General features: G+C 37.7%; 1 protein-coding gene across 2 annotated transcripts in view; it reads right to left on the minus strand.

The window, feature by feature from the left end:
• Positions 1 to 12,761, minus strand: part of LOC136857968 (uncharacterized) — a 121,532-nt gene that overhangs the window by 69,482 nt on the left and 39,289 nt on the right. The window lies entirely within an intron of this gene.

Below are 12,761 nucleotides of genomic sequence, written 5' to 3' on the forward strand. Positions count from 1 at the left end.
CGAAGCACTGTGATATAATGGACACAATGAATAAACAGCTTTTTGCAAAGCCACCACTGGTGATAACTTCAATAAATATTGAAGAACTCTCTGCAAATAAAGAACTGCTTCTAGGTGAAATGTGTAAACAATCTGACTGTGACATTCTGGTTCTACAAGAGACCCATTGGGAACCAAACAGCCGCAGACCAAAGTGGGATGAAACTAGTCTTAGAGAGACCTCACGATCAATACGGAAGTGCTGTCTTCACCAAACCAGACCTAACTATATGTACAGCTGCCTTGACTTCCACCAATGATGCAGAAATCTTAACCATTGGGTACCAGTCATGTACAATAACATCTGTCTACAAACCACCTAACATCATCTTTAATTTTGAGGAGTCAGCTAATGTCCAATCTCAGAGGATTAAATTTGTCACTGGGGAATTCAACTGCCACAGTACTACATGGGGATATCTACATACCAATGCAAACAGTGAGGAATTGGAGAACTGGGCTGAAAGGATTGGAATCAAATTCATTTACAACCCTAAACTACGACCTTCGTTTCACAGTGGAAGATGGAAACGTGGCTATGATCCAGACAACATTTTTGTCAGTAATATGATCTCTGAATAAACTATAAAATATGTTAAAGGCCCAATTCCAGGCACACAACACAGAGCTATCACTTGCATAAGATCAGTGGTTCAACCGGACGTAGTACCGCTAAAACGGCGCTTCAACTTCAAAAGAGCACAGCGGGACCAGTTTGCTGAAGACTTGGAGAGTCAAATCATTAAATTGCGACCAGAAGTGGAATCATCCATAAAACTGACCCAGAAACACATTCCAAGGGATGCCGCACCAACTATGTAGCTGGACTCACTCATGACTCAAAACTTACCCTTGAAAGATACCAGCAACTGTTCGAGAATGATCCCTTCTCAGAAGAAACAATGGAAGCAAATGAGGAGTTGCTTAGTGCTATAACCACCTCAAGACAAGAGAGATGGTGCCCTCTAAATGCAAATCTGGATAAGAAACAAAATAGCTGACGTGCATGGAAAACAGTTAAGATCCTTAGCAATGATCCAACTTCACCTCAGATACTTAGAGTGAAGTTACACCCAATCAGATTGCTCATCAACTACTACTTAATGGTAAAAATACCAGGAGGACAAAAAGACTGGAATATCAATGTGAACTTGAAGATGAAAACCACTCACTTCACACTCCCTGGATGAAAAGCAATTCACCACATGAAGAATAATAAGGCAGTTGGAGTGGATGAGTTGAGAACAGAACAAATACATTTTGGGCCTGAAATATTGAAATGTATCCTTAACTTCATGAATAACTGCATCACCACTTGCCAGATTCCAAAGATGTGGAGGAAAGCTCATGTTGTAGCTATTTTAAAGCTTGGCAGGAAGCCAAATGAATCTAAGAATTTTCAATCCGTTTCTCTATAGTGTCATCTTTTCAAAATTCTTGAGCAAATGATACTGAACAGTATTTAACTTCTTCTAGATGAAGCTCTCATACCTGAACAAGTACATACAATGGAAAAGTTCTCAAGCTGCCACAATATATAGAGGATGGCTATGCCTTTATACACCTTAATGCAGCTTATGATACCATTAATCATAAGACATTGTGTATAAAGTGTATCCAACAACAAGGGACTATGGTTTTACAAAATTTTTGAATGCATTCTTCAAAATCAACAGTTTTACGTCTCTCTTCAAAATAAGAACAGCCATTGGAGAACTCAAACTAATGGATTACTCCAAAGAAGTGTTCTTGCACCATTGCTCTATAGAATCTACACTAATGAACAACCAATTCCTACCGAAGTCAAGCAGTTTATCTACGCTGATGAGACAGCAGTGGCAGCATGGGGGAACACACTGAAGAGGGTGAAGAAAAGCTAGCAAAACCTCTGAAAGAACTTGCTACATACTAAGAGAACAATAATTTGAGACCCAACTCCAACAAAACTCAAGTTCGTGCCTTTCATCTACATAACAAAGAAGCCAGTAGAAAACTGCACGTGGAATGGAGAGTAGTCCTTGAACACTGTTATACACCAAAGTACCTTGGTGTGAAACTGGACAGAAAGTTATCTTTCAAGCAACACTGTCAGAATACAAACACAAGATGTGCACTAGGAATAATACTGTTGTCAGCTGCAGAATATTTATCACCTATATGGAGAAACTCTGCCCGTGCTAAGCAAGTCGACATTGCTATGAACGAGAGTGGTCACATAATTGCTGAGTGTCTGAAATCAACTCCAACAGAAAATATCTATTCTATCGCAGGAATCACCCCTCCTCACATAGGAAGGGAAGTAGCAGCAGAAGTTGAACGTCGGAAGCAATCAACCGATCCACGTCACCCCCTTTATGGCCATCAGGTGTAGCCGATTAGACTCAGGTCAAGGAAGAGTTTTTAAGAACAACCGTACCACTTGTTGACACGCCAGAAAAACGAAGGTATGAACTGTGGCAACAGCAAGTACGTAATTCAACCCTGAGTTTAAAGGAAGAACCTTCTGCAGGTTTTCACCTTCTGTATACCGTCTGGAAGACCCTCAATTGACTGTGGATAGGTGTTTCAAAGTGCAAGTTTAACCTAGTTAAGTTGGGCTATGAACAAGGAGACATGACTTGTGATTGTGGACTACTACAGGATGAAGAACACCTTCTGGTTCGTCAGCAATTACCATCTCTGTGCACAAAGGAAGATGTTTTGTAGGCCAATGATAAAGCTCTCCTTGTAGCCGAATACTGAACAAACATTATTTCGCAGTGTATCTGAACATGGAAAATAAACAAATAAATATATAGATAAATAAATACCATCACCCCTCCTTCTATGTTCATTTATTCATGAAATCAGCCTACGCTCATCTTAAAGTGATGATTCTTGAGAAACTGTGTACATTTTGAGTAGATACTTCCATTTTTCACAAATCCATCAGAGAACAGGATTGAAGAGCACAACATCAATTTATTTCTTTAATAGGAATGTTAGAATACATATTTGTGATGTCATAGGAATGAACAGAATAGTTGGATTGTAGATTTAGATTTTTAGTTTTATTGTGGAACTGAATTAAGTTCTCATTTGAAGTTTTAGCTGTGAAAAATGTACTTTTTCAAAAGTCTTTGAATGAATTGGAAACCTTCTAAGCGAGACTGTTTCTAAAATTGATGATAGGTTTGAGAGGTATATTTAGTTTAGGTAGGGCCCTGGTTGTAGGTAATTTAGAATTCATATTAATAAGTTTAGAAACTTCTTGTTCATTGAGAAGAAACTGGGAATGTTTAAGGATTTCATTTAATTTTCTTTGCATTGCATTGGTGAGATCTTTCTTGACTGTAGTATCCTGAACTCTTTTAAATATTAATAACATAAAATTCTTTATTAATATTGTTACTCATTTAACATTAGCATGTATGTTTATTCTCAACATCCATATCCAGCAAGCATCAGACAATCCATTCCGATAACATTGTCATAAGCGGAATCGATTACAGGTCCAACTGCACTCTTAGAAAGAGAGGGTTGATTAAACTAAGTACCACATTATTGTGGGCCCCTTCACCTGCATCTATTGGCAGTTACATGTGCTAAATGTAGTATATTGTGTGGGCTATTTTCAATGGATGGTTTGCTTGGTAACATCCAATCTATGACTGATAAAACAAGATTGATTAAAACGGCCACTATCATTGGCGAACAACATCAGTTCACAATTGAAATGCACGTATAAACAGCACAAATTACCAGTGACGCCTTAAAAATGACCTGGCACTTATTTACTTTGGAACCATCAACTTTATTATAGAATTATATTCTTTATTCAAAGTATGTTTAAATTCATCAATGTTAAAGAACAGTTTCCTCAGAATCTTATTTCCATAACACAACAACAATACCAGAGCACATCATCTGCACAGCCATCTTGACCATGTCTATTGTAGCTGTTGATAAGAGGGTTGTTGTAAATGTTTTGAAACACTATTCAACATATCTGAAACACAATAAATCATTACCAGTGATCATATTACTTCATGTAAAACATGATCCCTCCTACTTTACTCCTTCCCTTTCCCTTCACTGCTTAATCACCTTAATCCAACCAACACTCTTGATTAGCAGTCCTACAGTTTCTATTTATCTTCTACAAGATCACATGAAAGGCATGTTTCCTTTCTAAATTACATCAAATGATTATCACTTCGGAACCATCAACTTTATTATAGAATTCTTTCCTTTATTCAAAGAATGTTTAAATTCATTAATGTTTCTTCAGAATCTTTATATATATTTCCATAACAACACAACAACAATTTATTAAACAAACATAATACATTCATACCTGAAGGTCCAATAGACAGAAACAGTCTTGTGCATATTAATATGAACAGAGATAAAATTTTATTTTTTGAAATTATTTTACAAATCATTTTATTATTTATTTTACATTTAGGCGTAGGGATGTGGCGACCCCACCGCCCAGTGGGAAACCACCCGAGTATTGGCGGGAAAATCATAACGTTTGAGGGGTATGGAGGAAATGCCTACTCCCAGTCCTGAACAACTAGGATGAATCACCTTCCCAGATCACATCTGGGATTGTAACTCCTGACCATGGTCAGAACATTGATCAATGATCAGACAATCAACTTATCATGGAGAGTCTTCTAATGAAAGAATCCACCGACTTGGACATCCAACATTCTAGACCCGAGCAAAGACACCATTCGGATACGGTGGGGTGTCACATAGAAGATCATGGCAAGTCGGAGCGCCTGAAAGCCCAACAGACGAACCACGGATACAGACACAGACTTAAATTCAATAAACCAGGAAAATTATCTTTCTCTGCAACATTAAACATCAATTCAATAATGAAAATTGGGAAGTTGAAACACTTAACTGATGTCATGGATCAACAAAGGATTCTAATCACAGCCCTACAAGAACTTCGGAACACAGATCAGGACCCATTTGAATCTGGGGGATATCATCTTTACAAAGGACCTCCAGGAAAGAGAGTAATGAAAAATGTTCCCCAATTTGGAATGGGATTCCTGGTTCATACTAGCATATTAGATTCAGTGGAGGATTTCTCAATGAACTCATCAAGAACTGCAACCTTAACAATTAGAGTAGAGAACAAAATATATACACTGATTAATGTCCATGCGCCAACAAATGAAAAAAACAGGACAAATAAAGAGGAAACTGAAATGTTTTGGGAGGAGCTTGACCAACTGATTTCAAATATCCCTGACAACCATGCTAAAATTATGCTTGGAGACTTCAACGCGAAAATTGGACAAGAGAGAAAATATCGCACAGTGGTAGGTAAATGGCCAGCACACAAATTGACAAATAGAAATGGTCAAAGATTAACTGAGCTTTGCACAGACCGTGGGCTTATTCTTGAAACCACAAGATTTAAGAGAAAACCACACAAATTAATGACCTGGAAATGCCTCTAATGTTAAACTGGGTGAGTTTCAGATAGACCACGTAGCAATGGATGAAAAATACCATAGAGAAATTTATAATGTCAAAGTCCTTCGTGGGGTGGACATCGATTCTGATCATTATATTTCAAAGATTAAAATCAAGTTAACCCCAAGAAAACATCACAAACCATCTAAATTCACTAGAAGGAGGAAATATGACCCCAGCTACTTAATAAATAATGCTGTGTATACAGAGAGATCCAAAACACCTCTAAGCGACAAACTGGAAACGATTATTGATAAACTAAAAAATATTGCCGAAGAAATTGCTCCTATAAAAAGGAGAAAGAAACACGCCTGGTGGAATGAGGAATGTGATATGGCAATACAGAAAAGACACAAAGCATGGCTAAATGACCAACAAAAGAAAACGGCACAATCTCGAGATGAACTAACTATTGCTAGAAGGCAAACGGCCAAAGAACTTAGAAGAATCAAACGAGACCATCAAAAAGAAAACCTAGCTAACATAGATGAATCATTCAAACAACATAAGACACGAGACTATTACAGGATATTTAAACAATATCAATCAGGGTATACTCCACCTACACTCATGATGAGAAATAAACAAGGACAACTAGCACACAATAATCAGGAGAATGCCAAAATTCTAGCTGATCACTTCAAAGAATTACTAAATGCTGAAGACCCAAAAGAATACCTAGAATTTTCACCTGATCCAAAAAATAAAACACGCTTAGACAAAGTTATTCCACCAGATTTCCATGAGGTATTTCAAGCGATTAATTGGCTCAAGAATTATAAAGCTGCAGGAGAAAATCAAGTGGTTGCAGAGCTGTGGAAGAATGCAAATAACTAAACACTTCAAAACCTACACAAACACATCATAGACATATGGAACTCTGAAAAGCTGCCTGCAGAATGGAATACAGCTATAATTCATCCAATACACAAAAAGGGGGATAGACTGGATCCAAATAATTACCGAGGGATCTCTCTACTTGATATCACATATAAGATCCTGTCTAGAATTATCCTCACGAGAATTCAAGAACAGCTCGACCAAGAACTTGGAGAGTATCAGGGGGGATTTCGACCTGGAAGAAGTTGTCCTGACCAAATCATTAGTCTTAAGTGGATTATGAACCATCAAAGAATGAGAAACAAAAAGCTAGTTATCATTTTTGTTGACTTCAAGAAAGCATATGACAGTATTCATCGTGAGTCATTACTTAAAATCCTTAAAGAATTTGGGTTACACCAGAAACTCATTAATCTCATTGGTGTTACCCTCAAGAACACTAGAGCAAAAGTTAAATTCCGAGGAGAGTTGTGTGAATCATTTGAAATCCGGACTGGACTTTGACAGGGGGATGGTCTTTCACCAATACTGTTTAACTGTGCATTGGAGAAAGTCATGCGAGAATGGTCTAAAAAATGTCAGCCAAACATGAAGATTGGCAAAAATATCAAGCTCAATTGTCTAGCATTTGCAGATGACCTTGCGCTACTTGCAAGTAGTGTGGAAGAGGCTAAACTCCAAATTGAAGAATTAGAACAAATAGCAGCAAAAATTGGATTACAAATCTCCTTTGAAAAGACGGAAATGATGCCATCCTTCAAAGTGGAAACATCACCTATCACATTGACTAATAACAAACAAATTAAGGTTGTTAATAAATTTAAATATCTTGGAACTTAAAAGAGAAAATATCAGTTGAAAATAGAATTACCAAATTAAAACAAGCACAACACATTACTTGGCCAACGTACAAGAAGAAATCTCTCTCGATAAATGCAAAATTTAAACACTACAACTCCGTTATTAAGCCTGAAGCAACCTACGTTAGTGAAACCTTATTCAATTTGAATACGAAATCAACTACAGATAAATTACAGAAAATAGATCGACGAGTCATTAGAACAATTCTAAACAAAAAACACCAAGTAGATGGACAATGGCGATTACTACCTAATGAAGTTGTATACCAGGAGACTGAGTCTATAACAGATACAATGCGGAAAAGAAGAGTTGCTTTTTTTCTGTCACATATTACGACTACCAGAGACTAGGATACTCAAACATTTATTCAACTACTTTTGGAAAAGTAAAACTAAAAATCACTGGTTCAAAGAAGTCCAAGAAGATTTAAATGAATTAGGCTTGACAATTCAACAAATTGAAAACAGAGAAGAGAAGAGGATCCTGAGAAATAATGACGTGAGACTTAAACTGAAGACCTATACACGCAAACAGTACAACATAACTGACGAAGAATGGGCAGCCAGGTCAGAGACGATGAAACATTTCTGGGAACAAAAGAAGAAACATCAACCAAATTTGTAACCAATATTCATAAGACTTGACTGTATATAGATTGATTTCAGTGCTCCAATGTGGGCGTAAAATAAATAATAATAATTATTTTACATTTTATGGCCTTCATTGGACCACTATAGTCAATTATACAATGGATTTTTAGATTTTCTCTCAACCCAGTACTTCTTCATTCTCTCCGATCTTGATTTTCTCTCCTCGTCTGAAATCACTCCTCCCAAGGTTTGTCTGTTGATCTTGGTCTGTAGTCTGGTTGGTGTATATGTTTTTGAGTGTCTTGTTTTTTAAATCCTCTACTGTGATTTGTAGCTCCTTCATATCATCCTTGATTTCTGTAATCCACTTAATATTACTCTAACTGTTCCACAATTTTTCTATTATTATCCTACTGATTCTATTTTTGGGTGTTCTAATTGGGTGACCAAAGAATGAGATTTGTCCATTCCTGATAGTGCTCATTACTTATTCTATTTTTTGTAGACTGTTTTGTCAGAAACTAGTCTCCAGAGTCCATTTTCTTGGTATTTTTTGTTTATACATGTTCTGATTATTATTCTTTCTATTTTGAGTATTCTGTCTATTGCTGCAGTATTAGTTGTTTTGAAAATGGTTTCACTAGCGTATGTTATTTCTGGTTGTATGGCTGTTTTATAATGCTTTAATTTTGTGGCTATTGAGAAGTCTTCTTTGTTGTATGTGTTCTTGGTGACATATTGAGCTTTGGTTAGTTTGTTTATTCCATTATGACATGTTTGCTTTTCGTTAAGGTTGTATGTTATAATTTCACTTCATATTGATGTTTTAATATTTAATATGTCCACTTTTGGCTTTAGTTAACATTTCCATTTTCGGCACAGTATCAATGAATTTCTTACATATTTCCCTTATTTCTTGGTCACGAAACCACACTTTCACTACAGCACAAAACATCCTTGGTAGTGCAGTCCATTTTTCTCATCTGTTTCTTGATAATTGCCCAAAGACATTTTTCATGACAACCTCAACAATGATATCATCAACATTCACGAGACGCACACCACAGATGAACAGGACTTTGATAGAAGAGGACGAATATTGGGCTATACCCTAGTCGACACTATCCACTATCAGCAGTATGGGAAATCTTGCTGGAAAATCGTTTTTTTTTTTTGACATTCAGTTCCCCGGCCAATCTCTTCAGTTCTGGAGCAACTTTTCTCTCTAAAATTGGGATGTAATTGTCACTGTTCATCATTCCATCAATGCGGGATGACCGCTGCTCACGTCCGCAGGATTTTACCCATTGATTGCCCTGCACATGTCCCCCAGTTGGTGCTAAGCGAGCAACAGCGACATAAGGTGATACAATTGAACGACAAAATCTCACACTTTTGGAATTAACAGTTCTTTTCAGAACCACTCAACAATACACAATGGACCTACAGTTCGTATTTTCCAACTACATATTATGGCTTAAGTCGTGCCAAGTGTGAATATCGTAGAAAACAGCTGAACAACCTCACAATGATATCGTCAACAAACATTCAGGAGACGCACACCACACATGAACAGGACTTTGATAGAAGAGGATGAATATTGGGCTATACCCTAGTCGACGCTATCCACCATCAGCATTATGGGATTGCCACCTATGCCAAATCCAGTCTTACAGGAGTTCAAGTTGTTGAGTCAAGTGTCAAAGATCTAATTTTCTCTATAGTAATACAGGTTAATAACCTATCAGTTGTTAACATGTATAAACCTCCTAGCATTGCCATCCTTCAGCCATCCCTGCATTTACACTGGAGACTTTAACAGCCATCATACTAACTGGCGATGTGACACAGTTGATAACGATGGTGAGGGATTAACTCAGTGGGCTGAAATATCCGATCTGCATCAAGTTTTTGATGCGAAAGACAAGGGAACTTTCCATTCTGCTCGCTGGAGAACTAGTGGCTTGTATTGTATAGGTGGTGATAATAGAATAAATTATTTTTGTGATGATTTGCTTATACGTACAATATTGTTGAGTTTCCCAGGTGGTGGTGATTTTTGTTTTAAGAGGAAGTACAACTAGGTAATCATCCTCTCTGAACAAATTAGTGGAAAAGAAATTTAAAATAAAATAAAAATATTTATTCAACGAAGGAATTTGGAAACGCAGTACAAAATAAAACAAAAAATTACTGATTTAGGCCGAAAAATTACTAACGAATCAAAAGGGACCGTGTGTTCCCTGTCATGATCCTAAGGATTCGGCAGGCTGAGGACTGGGTTTGGATTTTTTCGGGAGCTAGTACTAAACAATAACAAGATCAACTTTCCAACACATACAATTTCCTTCACCTGTATTATCTTAAATAGGCACACACTGTACATGTACAAATATACAATTAAGAACCCTGAAATCTTTCCACAAGTACCTTTACAACTCTTGATTAGATAGTGTCTCTCAAAGTGCTTGACTATCCAGTTCATTTACACACTGCAATACAATAAGATCAAACCCTGCAAAACTTGGTAATTACTTGTCTTGTGTTCGAAGACTTCTTCTTCCATCTGCATCGGTCTTCTTTCTTGACTGCTTCTCTGCATCTGAGACATTGTAGTCGTCCAACGCGATGCAATGTTTAGTTGAGCGGATGTGCAACACCAGGAGTCGAACTCAACGCCCACGAACTCCGTCGTCAACCAGGATAGCTTATCTCACAACAGTTCTGACTACAAGGTTAAGTTTACTGATAGGATAGGCACAATATATTACATGGCCTTCCTAGTACACAGTTCGATGTTCGTTTCCAGCCTTTAGGTTCACAGCTACGACAAGTAACTTAGTCGTTACGGCTATAAGTCTTTCTATAGCAACCTGCTAGCTATGTTATACACAGTGATATCTTCACTGCCTCGTGTAACCCTTTCCAATAACTGGACTGTTTTGCCTAGCCACATATAACTGGTTCTGCGGCTGTCTGTCACGCACATAAGCTACAAATTTCTGCACTATGGCCTATAGTCTTCACTCTGCCTACATGGCTGTTAGATTCTCCTTTGTGGCGCACAGCCACACATACGTTGGTTGCTCAGTAGTTCGACGGATTCTCCCCAATCCGTCGAAGTATCATTCCCTACATTTTACATTTGAAGTTTCTTTAAGCTTTTCCCTCTACTTCTCCAGAAGTCTGTAGTTTTTAAGTCTGATTGGTTCACGTGTTCCTCCTACTAACTGATGTCGTGGAATTTACTCGAACAACTAGCTTCTCACTGCATCAGAAATTCTACGCACTACTTCCTACTAGAAAAACTTTCAGAACTTTCTATTGCATTTTCCGTTTTACACTGACGTTGTGTTGTTGGCTATTTCAAAACATTACACATACACTAACTTTGCGTTGCAGCAGCTTGCCTCAAGTAAAACTGGTATGAAACCTTATGCTGTATATACTATAATTTTTCTCTTAATAAAATTATCACTGAACCATTTGAAAAACACTGTAACTTCTTGCCACTGCTACATGATCATATAAACTATAGAATAATACTTAATATCCTTAGCCTCGGAGGTCGCGGATTCGAAACTCGCTCAATTCCGTTTGCTCGGCACTGAAACATGAAAGGGGGTGCATTGCGACAAGTGGTCGTGACATCCCTGAGTAAAGTACACTTGTAATTTACATACTCTTTATTAATCCACTGTCGCATATAAAGCAGATGACGAGATCAGCAATATTTCCAAACAGCCAGCATCGACCAGTCTTGCTGGAAGCACACATGAAGATACCCCTGGTGACCTCAGTACCTTTACCCAGGTGGAATTTTAATCGAGCTAGGCGGATCCATTGTCAAATCACTTCCACCAATCACCAATTTGATATTGAAGTGTTAGTTATTGATGTAACAACAACCCTTCGTTGCTGTGCATGCAATTCAAACTCATATACCAGTTTTGTGATGCTCATTGTTAGGCTATTATCTTTTTGTAAATCAAAACCATTCTTCTCAGGATTAATTTTGCTTGTTCTAATGAGATAGGCATCCTCTTTCCTGGAGGTTTTCCGTTTCCAGCCACATTGCCCTTTCCTCTGAGGTGAAATGGAGCCAGTATTACATTACATTCAGCTCATATTTTTCTCTGAGTCATACCACTAAATTCGGGGGTCGAGATAGGTTTCCAAAATAAGTTAAAATCAACGGCTGTCTTTATTGATCTGACAAGTGGATATGATACTGTCTGGCGACATGGACTAATTCTTCAAGTGCTGGAAGTAATTCTCTGCTTGGAAATTACAAACCTAATTTCCAACATGCTCTGTGAGAGAGTTTGTAGTATTCCTAGGTGATTCTAAAAGTCACAAAAGAAAATTAAATAACGGTCTGCCACAGGAATCAGTATTGGCCCCAGTTCTCTTCAATCTCTACATCCATGACTTACATCAACCACAGCTACTAAGTTCATCTATGCAGACGACATTGCACTGGTAGTTCAAAGCAAAAATTTTTAGGATGGAGAAGGCATTCTTTCAGCAGACTTGGACAAAATGGTAACATTCTTCAAGTCTTGGCAACTGATCCCAAGTGCTTACCGAGGTTTCACGTTTCCATCTCAGCAACCGACTCGCAAACTATGAGCTATCTGCTTTATTCCTTCATGAAAAGCGAAAGTACAACCTGTTCCCGAAATATCTAGGAGTCACTCTGGACAGAACTCTTGAGTTACAAAGAACATCTCACTAAACTCTCTCACAAAATCACTACAAGGAATAACATCCTGCACAAGCTTTGTGGCAGTTCCTGAGGAGTCTCAGCTAACTGCTTACGATTAATGGGTATCAATCTTGTCTACTCTGCAGCGGGATATTGTAACCCGGTATGGCTGGAAAGGGCACATGTACATAAAGTGGATACTAAGCTGAATGATACCATGTGCTGCATAACTGGTACCGTAA

Source organism: Anabrus simplex, chromosome 1 (genome assembly GCF_040414725.1).
Source record: "Anabrus simplex isolate iqAnaSimp1 chromosome 1, ASM4041472v1, whole genome shotgun sequence".
NCBI classification, from domain to species: domain Eukaryota; kingdom Metazoa; phylum Arthropoda; class Insecta; order Orthoptera; family Tettigoniidae; genus Anabrus; species Anabrus simplex.